The following is a 12530-nucleotide window of genomic DNA, read 5'->3' as shown; positions in this document are numbered from 1 at the left end:
ATAAATGTTTTAAATCCTTACTAGAATCTTTGGCCATCAGCACTTAAAATTTGGTTTCAAAATTTAAAATTTGGGGTCAGCAAATGGCAGAGTAAGCAGTTCTAAGCTCTTATTCCCCCAAAGAAACAAAGAAAAGCAAGCAGAAACTGTCAGAATCAAATTTCCCAGAACCCTGGAAAACATTTAGAGGTTTGCAGTAATTAAGTGACACTGAATCAAGAAAGAGGTGACCTCAAAGCCATAGGAAAGCTTTATGGCATTTTTACTTGCCCCGACCCCTTTCCCTTCCTGATGCAGTAGCACTGAAGGGTTCCTACATTCTCAGTGTGAGTCTTGGTTCTAGAAGGAGGAGAGCAGATCTTACAAATTGTTTTCTGCATTTATTATAACCTGTCTGGGGGCTACCTGAAAGATTTATGTAGGGCCCACATCTCTGTTTCATCTAACTCAGCGCTCAGCCAGGTAGGCCATAGGCAATGAGTGGAAGTACTGTAGCCAAACAAAACAAAACCGCAGAAACCCAGGGCAAAGATTACCACTGAAACATACACTAACTCGTGTAAGACCCAGGAACAAAAACTGGGGAAAGATTCTTTGGCAAACTAGAGCACTGAAAAGCCCCATGAGTTTGGGGAAATTTATAAAGCCGTGCAAATGTCCAAAGCAGGATATTTATGTTCAGAAAAAGACCTGAAAAAACACTAAGCTTTAACCTCAGACATGGTCTCACTACAAGCCCAGGTATTAATTAGCCTTTGAGTGCTGCTCCATAGAGTCAGTCTGCTAAGAACAGGAGAGTATTTTTTGTTTGTTTTTGTATCTGTTTTTATTTGTTTAGCTCTTAACGTTAAAGGAAATCTATCAAAATACTAGCTTAACACAGCTAAAGAACAGAGACTTCAGGGACCATGCACAACAAAGAATACAGTTTTTTTCAAAACTAATTGGGAAAATTCACTGAACAAATTTGACAGTCCAGAAAACAGCAAATGCTGGGGGATCTGGAGAGTTTTATTTCCAGAGTTACCATATTCTAATAAATAAACGTCCAAATTTCAACAAAGAATTGCAAAGCATACAAAGAAACAGGAAAGTATGACATTAAAAGAAACAACTAATTGACAGAAACCATCCTGTCCAAGCATCAAAGTTACCAGAAAAAGACTTTTTATTTTTTTTATATTGTTGTTCAGTTACAATTGTCCCCATTTTTCCCCCGTCCTTCTCCCCTGTCCTGTCCCACCCCCCGCTCCCAAAGACAGTTCCCTCCCATTGTCCTTGTCCATGGGTCCTTTGTACATCTCCCCTTCTTTCCCCTGTCATCCCCCTCCCTGTTCCCCTCTGGTCCCTGTCAGTTTGTTCTTTATTTCCATGTCTCTGGTTCTTTTTAGTTCATTTGTTTGTTTTGTTGATTAGGTTCCACTTATAGGTGAGATTATATAGTATTGTCTTTCACCGCCTGGCTTATTTCACTGAGCATAACCCTCTCCAGTTCCCCCCATGCTGTCACGAAGGGTAGGAGTTCCTCCTTTCTTTCTGCTGCGTAGTACTCCATTGTGTAAATGTAAATTTTTTTGATGCTCTCATTTACTGATGGACGATTAGGCTGTTTCCAGCACTTGGTTATTGTAAATAACACTGTTATGAACATAGGGATGCAAAGGTTCTTTTGAATTGGTGTTTCAGGGTTCTTAGGGTATAATCCCAGCAGTGGAATCTCTGCATCAGAAAGCATTGCCATTTTTGGTTTTTTAAGAAATTCCACAGTGGCTGCACCAGTCTGCATTCCCACCAACAGTGTACTAGGGTTCCCTTTTCTCCACAACCTCACCAGCAGTTGTTGTGTGTAGATTTGTTTATAGCCATTCTGACCAGTGTGAAGTGGTCTCTCATTGTTTTAATTTGCATCTCTGGTGACTAGTGATGTTGAGCATCCTTTCATATGTCTCTGGGCCCTGTGTATGTTTCCCTTGGAGAAATGTCTGCTCAGGTCCTTCGCCCATTTTTTAATTGGGTTGTTTGTCTACATGGTGTGGAGTTGTGTGAGTTCTTTATACATGTTGGAGATCAAACCCTTGTCCGAGGTATCATTGACAACTATGTTTTCGCATATGGTTGGTTCCCTTTTTATTTTGCTGATATTTTCTTTAACCATGCAGAAGCTTTGTAATTTGACGTAGTCCCATTTGTTTATTCTTTCCTTTATGTCCCTTGCTCTACAGGACATATCAGTGAAAATATTGCTGTGTAGAATATATGAGATTTTTCTGCTTATGTTCTCCTCTAGGAATTTTATGGTGTCACAACTTATAGTTAAGTCTTTTATCCATCTTGAATTTATTTTTGTCTATGGTGTAAGTTGGTAGTCTGATTTCATTTTTGTGCATGTACCTGTCCAGATCTGCCAACACCATTTACTGAAGAGGCTATTTTTACTCCATTTCATACATCTGCCCCCTTTGTTGAAAATTAAGTGATCATTGAGACTTGGGTTTATTTCTGGGTTCTCTCTATTCTGTTCCATTGATCTATGTGTCTGTTCTTAGGCCAAAACCAGGCTGTTTTGGTTATAGTTGCCTTGTAGTATAGTTTGATATCAGGTATTGTGATCCCCCACTACTTTGTTGTTCTTTCTCAAAATTGTTGAGGCTATTAGGGTCATTTATGGTTCCATATAAATTTTTGAAATATTTGTCCTCTATCTATGAAATATGTCATTGGTATTTTAATAGAGATTGCATGAATCTATAAATTGTTTTGGGTAGTATGGACATTTTAATGATGTTAATTCTTCCAATCCATGGACACAGTATGCACTTCCATTTATCTGTGTCTTCCTTAATTTCTTTCTTCAGTGCTCTGTAGTTTTCCGAGTATAGGTCTTTTACCTCCTTGGTTAGATTTACAGGTACTTAATATTTCTTGTTGCTATAGTAAATGGGATTTTTTTCCCCTAATTTCTGTTTCTGATATTTCATTGTTGATGTACAAAAATGCCTTTGATTTCTGAATATTGACTTTGTATCCCACTCTTTGGACAAATTCACTTATTAGGTCGAGTAGTTTTTTGGTGGAGTGTATAGGGTTTCTTATGTACACTACCATGTCGTCTGCAAACAATGACAGTTTTATTTCCTCCTTTCAAATTTGTATGCCTTTTATTTCTTTCTCTTGTCTGATCGCTGTGGCTAGGACTTCCAATACTATGTTGAATAGAAGGAGTAAACAGAGGTCACTCTTGTCTTTTGCCTGATCTTAGTGGGAAAGCTTTTAGTTTTTGCCTGTTGAGTATGATGTTGGCTGTAGGTTTCTTGTATATGACCTTTATTACGTTGAGGTATGCTCCCTCTAGTCCCACTTTGCTGAGTTTTTTTATCATAAATGGCTGCAGTGCTTTAACAGATGCTTTTTCAGCATCTATTGATGTGATAATGTGATTTTTGTTTATGTGATGTATTACGTTTATTGACTTGTGAACATTGTACCATACTTGGACCCTGGGATGAATCCTACTTGATCGTGGTGTATGATCTTTTTAATGTATTGCTGGATGCGGTTTGCCATTATTTTGTTGAGGAGTTTATTGTCCATGTTCATCAGCAATATTGGCCTGTAGTTTTCTTTCTTTCTTGTGTCTTTATCTGGTTTTGGAATTAGCCTGATGCTGGCATCCTAAGAAGAATTTAGGAGTCTTCTCTCTTCTGAATTTTTTGGGAATAGTCTGAGAAGGACAGAGGCTAGCTCTTTCCTAACTGTTTTGTAAAATTCTCCTGCTAAGCTGTCTGTCCAGGGCTTTTGTGTGCGGGGAGCTTTTTGATTACTGCTTCAATATCGCTAGCTGTTATCAGCCTATTCAGGCTTTCTGCTTCTGCCTGATTCAGTTTTGGAAGATTATATATTTCTAGAAACTTGTCTATATTGCCCCAGTTTTCAGATTTCTTGGCATGTAGTTGTTCATAGTATTTTTTTTACAATCCTTTGTATTTCTGTGGTATTGGTTATAGTTCATCCTCTTTTGTTTCTGATTTTATTTATTTGGGTCCTCTTTTTTCTTTCCTTGATGAGTCTAGTTAAAAGCTTGTCGATATTGTTTATCTTTGTAAATAACCAGTTCCTGAACTTAGAGATCCTTTGAATTGTTCTTTTAGTCTCTATGTCACTGAATTCTGTTCTGACCTTGATTATTTCCTTCCTTCTACTCGCTCTGGACTTTTAGTTGTTCCTCTAAACTACTTTGTGGTTGTAGGGATAGGTTGTTTATTTGAATTTTTCCTATCTTTTTTAGGTAGGTCTGTATTGCTATGAATTTTCCTCTCAGGACTACCTTTGCTGTGTCCCATAGTTTTGCACTGTTGTGTGTTCATTTTCTTTTGTTTCCAGAAACTTTTTTGTTTCTTCCTTGATCTCATTGTTAACCCATTCGTTGTTTAATAACATGTTATTCAATCTCCATGAATTTGGTCTTTTGCTCTGGGGTGGGTCTCTTGTAGGCAGCATATGTGCAGGTCATGTTTTCTTATCCCTATGTCTTTTGATTAGAACTATTAATCATTTATATTTAAGGTTGCTATTGATAGGTAGATATTCATTGCTGTTTTCCCCCTTTGTATGTGTGTTCTTCTCTTTCTCACTATTTCTTCTTCTCAAAGCAGTCCCTTTGGCATGTCTTGCAATGCTGGTTTGGCAGAATTGTATTCTTTTAGCCTTCTTTTGTCTGGGAAACTCCTTATTTCACCTTTCATTTTAAACAAGAGCCTTGCTGGGTTAGTAATCTTGTTTGCAGGCCTTTGCTTTTCATGACTTGGAATATTTCTTGCCATTCCCTTCAGGCTTGTAGTGTTTCTGTTGAGAAGTCAGCTGCTAGTCTTGTTGGAGTTCCCTTGTATGTTACTATCTGTTTCTCCCTTACTGTCTTTAAGATTCTCTCTTTGTCTTTGAATTTTGTCATTTTAATTTTGATGCATCTTAGAGTGGGCCTCTTTGGGTTCCTCTTGATTGGGACCGTCTGTACTTACTGGACTTGCATGACTTTTTCCTCTCCTCAAATTAGTGAAATTTTCTATCATTACTCTGTCAAACAGGTTTTCCATCCCTTCCTCTTCTCCTTCTGGTATCCCTATTAAGTGGATATGATTGCGTTTCATGTTGTCCTGAAGCTCCTCCCTCCTCATTGTTTTTTACTCTTTTTTCATTTTTTTGCTCTGCCTGGGAAATTTTTTCTACCTTATCCTCCAGCTTGCTGATTCAATCCTCTGCTTCATCTAACCTGCTTTTAATTCCTTCTACTGTGTTCTTCATTTCAGATGTTGTATTTTTCATTTCCTCCTGCTTCCTATTGATAGTTTCTATGTCCTTTTCATGCTGACGTGGTTTACAGTAAGTTCCTTGGAGCTTCCCTGGAGTTCTTTGAAGTTCTTACTGAGCTCCTTGAGCATCCTTACAACCACTATTTTGAACTCGATGTCTGATAGTTTGGTTGCCTCAGTTTCGTTTAGCAGTCTTTCTGGGGATTCCTCATTTCCTTTTGATTGAGTGTTGTTTCCTTGTCTCCCCATTTTAGATAACTCTTCTTGTTTTTTCCTGCTTGTTAGATGTATCTGCTTTGACTCCCCTTCTTTGTGGTGTGATCTTCTGTGGTAGGAGACCTGTGGGACTCAGTGGTATGATCTCCTTGATCATTTGCGCCTGATAGTCTCATGCTGCCCTTTATGTCTTTTATGTGGTTGTAATTGGATTTTGGTTGTTCTTTGGTGGGTTCTTCCTTCTCGCTGACTGACTGAGAGTCACTCCTCCCTCCACATCTTGTATCCTGTTGTACAGATGCTGCCAGGACAAAAATCAAACAGCCCAGGAAACAGACCCACACCTGCAAAGATATCCCCCACCCACAATTACACTAACAACAGCCAATGCACCAATATTAATGAAGGTGTGAAGAGATTAAGACTGTTATAAGAAAGGAAAAACGAATATGAGATGACTAAGAGAAAAGAGATTTTGTGAGGGTAGAGGAAGGGGCAAATAATAAGAATAGAGAATAGAGACAAAGCCCAGTGGGAAAGAAAATAGACTTCATAACTAAAAAAGGGAGGGGTGAAGGTTGAATGGAGTAAGAGAGGAGAAGTGTGCAGTATTAGGTTAAAATTGAAATTTAAAGAAAACATATATATTTATACATATCTAATGAGAGAAAAAACAGACAACAAAAATAAAAAAAATATGTATAAAATAATATGGCACTAATTGGAGAAAAACCTCCACTACAGAGATAACAACAACCAATGAGCTAAGATTTATACAGGTGGAATAGGAATAGGAGGGCACAAGGAAAGAAAGATCCTAAGAGATGTCTAGAGGAAAGAGAAGTTATTTTGAGAGCATAGAGGGAGAAGGAATACTGAGTGTGGGACGAAAACTCGGCTAAGACAAGGAAAAATTATCATTTAAAATGAAAAAAGGGAAGGACAGGAGGAATGCAAAATGGAATAGCAGAGGGGGACAGTGAAACTTCAGATTTGAAATACCAAGAAAGTCACTATCTAGAACAAAGATTGAAGAACTGTAATAACAGCTATCTTAACCACTGCGTGTGAGCAAAGATTGATAAAGATGGAGAGAGAATAAGGGTATTTTAAGAATGGAAGAAGGAATGTGAGATGACTAATGACAATCACAAATGGTTTTGGGAGGCTGGAGCGGGGAGCAGTAGTAATAGTATGGTATAGAAATAAGGAGCAAGAGAGAATAGAATTTAAAACAAATATACGAAGGAGGATGAAGGAGGTATTATGGGACATACACATCAGCAGGAAACTCCTGGACCTGACCTCCCCGCTCTGCCCAGCCTGTAATTCTGCAGATGGGTGTTGGGGTCCCCTGTCTGTGGAAAGCTCTGGCTGACTGGAGCAAATCTCAGGCATTCAGCTCCTGCCTCCCAGATCCAAGCCTGCCGTTCTCTCACAGGTGTTTGAGCCCGAATTCTCCACTCTGCTCTGCCCTCTGCTTGCAAGCGGTGTTGAATCTGGTCCTCCCGTTCAGTGGTGTCTCTGCCTCTGAGTTTGTTTAGCAAAGCTGCCAGGTCCCACCTGCGCACACAGGCCTGTGTGCCCAGGTGCCTGTCAAACCTTGGGTATGTCTCAGCTCCCTTTTTAAAAGAGTTTCTCTATGCCCCCCATGGTGTAGCATGGGTCCCTGGGGGTCCTCTTCTCCCCACGCTCGCTCTCCCCAAAAACCAAACAGTCTCACATGGTCAGGGCTGGCTACCTCCTTACAGGGCCTCTGCCAATTTTAGATTAAGTTTTTCTCTGAATCTTTCCTGGATGGTGTTTGGAAGATCTCCTCAGCTCTGCTATAACACAAGGCAGTGATGGTGTGCTGTCCCTGCTCCCTTCAGAGGTCTTCAGCCTCCGGCCTGCCTGTTCTCACCATGTTGTTTCTGGAGCGCACACCTACCAGGCCTTCTCTTGCCACCTGGTAACTCACGGGTCCTGAGCCAATCTACAGCCGCCCCTACTCTGTGCAGCCAGCAGTATTGGGCTGGGCAACGGTGGTAGTCTGCCCAGAAAGCTCAGGTCATCTGCTCCCAGTCTGCCTAAAAGCCCTTGCTGGAGGCACCGGGCACCCCTCAGGCGGGCGGTTCCTGAGTACTCCTACGCACTCTCCACTGTGTCCTCACTCCCAGATGCTATCACTCATTCTCTGCTCCTCTTCTGACTTCAAGAGAGCAGATGAATGGAGCTTCTCACTACTCTGCCGCCATCTTGGATCCCCCTAGAAAAAGACTTTAAAACAACTGTCAATAATACCCTCAAAGAATTAAAGGAAATAGGGACAAAGAACTAAAGGAAATCAAGAAAAAAATATTTCAAAAAATCAGAATATCTATAAAGAGAAATTGTACAAAGGAACCAAAAAAATTATAAAGCTTAAAAATACAATAATAGAAATGAGAAATTTACTGGAGATATTTAACAGCAGATTCAGTGAATTTAGAAATAGAACTGAAATTATCTAATCTGAAGAAGAAAAAGAGAAATGTGAGAAAAAGTGAACAGAGCCTAAGGCACCATCATATGCACTAAGGGAGTCACAAATAGATAAAAGAGAAAGAAGCAAAGGAATATATGAAGAAATAAGTCCTTCAAATCCCCAAATTTAATAAAAGATATGAATCTACAAATCCATGGAGTGTAACAAATTCCAAGTAGGATAATTTCAAAGAGACCTACACCAAGGTAAAATAAACAAACTGTCAAAAGCCAAAGAGACTCTTGAAGGATCAAGAGAGAAGCAACTTGTCAGATATGAAGGATCCTCAACAGGAGTAATAGGCAATTTCTCATCAGAAACCATGGAGGACAGAAGGCATGAAGTGGCATATTTAAAATTTTGGAAGAAAAATCTTACCCAAGAATTCTATACCTGGCAAAACTGTCCTTCAGAAATGGGGGAGAAATTGAGATATTTCCAGATAAACAAAAGCTGAGAGAGTTCAGTGTCTCTAGACCTGTTATATTGGGTTGGCCAAAAGTTCATTTTTTTCTGTATAATGGCTCTAATAGTGCTTAGTTGTCTTGAACTTCATTTGAAACAGTTTTGTTAGACTTTTTGTGACCCCTTTCATAGCAGTGTGAATTAAAAAAAAAACTTACCAAAACTGGTGAATTTTTGTGTCACCATTTTAATACTGACGATGGAAGAAAATTAGCAGCATTTGCAACATATTATGCTTTATTATTCCAAGCAATGTAAAAATGCAACTGAAATGCATAAAAAAGATTTGAGCAGTATATGGAGAAGGTGCTATGGCTGAATGTGTCAAAAGCAATTTGTGAAGTTTTGTATTGGAGATTTTTCACTGGATGATGCTTCACAGTCAGGTAGACTGGTTGAAATTGATAGCGATCAAATTGAGACACTGAGAACAATCAACAATATACCATGCAGGAGATAGCTGACCTACTCAAAATACCCAAATCAATAAAGTTATTGGTGGAAATGAAAAATGTGTCTTTTATTTTATGGAAAAAACTAAATGGACTTTTTGGTCAACCCAATATAAGAAGTGTTAAAGGAAATCCTTCATATTGAAATGACACTGAAAGCCATATGAAAAATAAAGATTTTCAGTAATGATAAATAGACGGACAAATATAAAAGCTAATGTTATTGTAGTTTTAATTTATTACTCTACTTTTTATTTCCTACAGTATTTAAAAGAGATGAATGAAAAATAATTACAGATCTGTTATTAGGCATACAGTGTATAAAGATATAATTTGTGACAAAATAAAGGGATGGAAGATGAACTGTATAGGTGCTGAGTTTTTATGTGCTATTGAAATTAAGTTGGTATTAATTCAAGCTAGATTGTTATAAATTTAGATGTATATGTCATCTCCATGTGATCAGAAGAAAATATCTAAAACATATACAAAAGGAAATGAGAAGGGAATCAAAATGATTCTCTACAAAACAGTCTTCTAAACACAAAAGAAGGTAGTAATGGAGGAAATGAGGAACAGAAAAGGTATAAGACGTACAGAAAACAGTAAAATGGCAGAAGTCAGTCTTTTCTAATCAGTAATTTCATTAAATGTAAGTATGTTCAATTCTCCACTCAAAAAACATACTGGAAAAAATGGGTTAATATAAATATCCAACTATATGCTGTCTACAAGAGAATCATTGTTGGCTGAAAGACATAAATAGAGTAAAATGAAATGACATAGAAAATTATTCCATGCAAATAGTAACCAAAGACAAGCTGGGATGTCTGTACTAATGTAGACAAAATGGACTTTAAGTCAAAAACTGTTACAAGAGACAAAGAAGGATGTTATATATAGACAAAAGAGTTAGTTTGTCAATATATGACAAGTACATATGTGTAAATTAGTGAAGCCCCCAAATACATGATTCAAATGTTGACAGAATAAAGGGAGAAATAGACCATTCCATAACAGAGGGTTCATCATTCAGTATAATACTGTCATTAATAAATAGAACATCTAGATAGAAGATCAATAAGAAAATAGAAGGCTTGACCCATACAATAAATCAACTAGGCCTACTGGACCTATGTAGGATAGTCTATTCAGCAACATCAGAGTATACATTCTTGTCAAGTGCACATGAAACATTCTTCAGTATAGACCATATGTTAAACTATATTATGTCTCAATACATTTTCAAAAGATTGAAACATCCAAAGTATTTTCAGCCACAATGAAATGAAGCTAGAAATCATAACAGAAGGAAAACAGAGAAATTTACAGATATTTGGAAATTAGCACATCTTAGCCAATTAATCAAATTAGAAATCAGAAGTGAAATTAGAAAACACTTAAATGAATGAAAATAAAAACATAACGTACCAAAACTTATAAGATGCAGCAAAGGCATTTCTCAAAGGGAAATAAATAGCTATGAATGCGTACACTCAACAAAAAAAAAAAGAACTCAAGTTCATAACTTAATGTAATAATGGGAAACTAAAAAAAAAAAAGAGAGAGAAGACTACACCCAAAGCTAACAGAATGAAATTTAGAACAAAGAGAAACAAACTAGAGCATAGAAAAACAAAGGAGAATCAATGAAGCTAAAAGTTATTTCTTTGAAAAGGTCAACAAAATTGACAAATCTTTAGCTAGAATAAAAAAAAAAGAATGAAGACACAAATAACTAAAATCAGAAGTGAAAGTGGGGCCATTATAACTGACCTTACAGAAATAAAAAGGATTATAAGAGAATAATAACAATTTTATACCAACAAATTAACTGAGATGAAAAGGACTAATTCATAAAAACACCTGAGTTACATAAACTGGCTCAGAAGGAAGTAGAAATTTTCAACAGACCTATAACAAGTTAAGAAATGGAATCAGTAATCAAGAAACCTCTATAAACAGCCCTGACTAATGTAACTCAGTGGATTTGACATTGTCCCACAAACCAAAAGGTTGCCAGTTCAGCTCCCCATCAGGGCATGTGGGCTGCAGCCTGCATCCCAAGTTGGCACGCAAGAGGCAACTGATCAGTGTTCCTCTTGCACATCAATGCTTCTCTCCCTCTCTCTAAAAATAAATAAATAAAATCTTTAAGAAAAAAAAAAAACCCAAAAATCTCCAAACAAAGTAAAGCCCAGACCCAGATGGCTTCACTGATGGAATCTATAAGCATTTAAAGAAAAACACACACCAATCTTTCTCAAATTCTTCCAAAAAAATAGAAGAGAAACTTCCTAACTCATTTTATGAGCCCAGCATTACCCTAATACCAAGGCCACATAGAGATATCAGAAAAAAAGAAAATTACAGATGACCAATATAACTTACAATATAAATTTAAAAATCCTCCAAAAAGTACTATCAAACCAAATCCAGTAACATAATAAAAAGATCATATACCTTGACCTAGGGGATTTATTTGAGGAATGCAAAGATGGTTTAATATAAGAAAATCAGTATATCACGTTAATAGAATGAGGGAACATATCACATGCTCATTTCACTTGACATAGAAAAAGCATTTAAAAAAACCAACACCCTAAATATATATATATATATATATATATATTTATATATTTATATATTTATATTTATATACTAGCTTTATATAGCTGTCTAAGCTGGCCTGCTGAGTGCAGAGTGACTAGATTAACAGCTGAAGGAGACAGCGACAGACAGTAGATTCCTGGGAGTCTCGAACAGACTGCCTAAGATTAGACAGTGTCAGCATCTGACATCTTCAGAGGCAGATCCAGAAAGAAAAAACACTGGTCTCCTACCATGAAAGTTCACACCACAAAGTTAGGAAATCAAGACAGATCAATTTAAGAAGCAGAAACCAAAAAGAATAGTCTCACAAATAATGGAAATGGAGAAACACCCCCCAACCTCCGAGTCGAAGGGAAAGGAGGAATCCCCACAAAGAGAACTAAATGAAATAGAGGCAAGTAAACTATATTGAGTTCCAAACAATGGTTATATGAAAGCTCAATGAGCTCAGAGAGAATTACAAAAAACTACAGGGAAACTATGAGGAACTTATAGCAGACCATATCAGCATGAAAAAGGACGTAGAAACTATCAGTAAGACACAAGAGGAAATTAAGAATACAATTCTAAATTGAAGAACACAGTAAAAGGAATCAAAAGCAGGCTAGATAAAGCAGAGGATTGAATCAGCGAGCTGGATGACCAGGTAGAAAAAAGCTCCCAGAAAGAACCAGAAAATTAAAAAAGACTCACAAAGAATGAAAAGGCATTGAGGGAAATGCAGGACAACCTGAAATGTAATGTTATCCATATGATAGGGATACCTGAAGGAGAAGAGGAGGAGGAAGGGATGGAGAACCTCTTTGAAAAAGGAATGATGGAAAACTTCCCTAATTGGAGGACAGAAAAAGTCCCACAAGTCCAGGAAGCTCAGAGGGTCCCATTCAAGAGGAACCCAATGAGACCCACTCCAAGACACATCATAATTAAAATGGCAAATGTCAAAGACAAACAGAATCCTAAAGGAAGAGA

The 12530-nt window shown here is 37.4% G+C and overlaps 1 protein-coding gene across 7 annotated transcripts in view; it reads left to right on the top strand.

Moving 5' to 3' along the window:
* OSBPL8 (oxysterol binding protein like 8) overlaps nt 1–12530 on the top strand; it is a 173714-nt gene that overhangs the window by 148514 nt on the left and 12670 nt on the right. The gene's annotated exons all lie outside the window — the stretch shown is intronic.

Source organism: Pteronotus mesoamericanus, unplaced genomic scaffold, assembly GCF_021234165.1.
Source record: "Pteronotus mesoamericanus isolate MK-2021 breed Mesoamerican mustached bat unplaced genomic scaffold, CSHL_Meso_final contig_56, whole genome shotgun sequence".
NCBI classification, from domain to species: Eukaryota; Metazoa; Chordata; class Mammalia; order Chiroptera; family Mormoopidae; genus Pteronotus; species Pteronotus mesoamericanus.
Note: the sequence above shows the minus strand (reverse complement) of the source record. Positions and strands in the feature narration are given on the sequence as shown.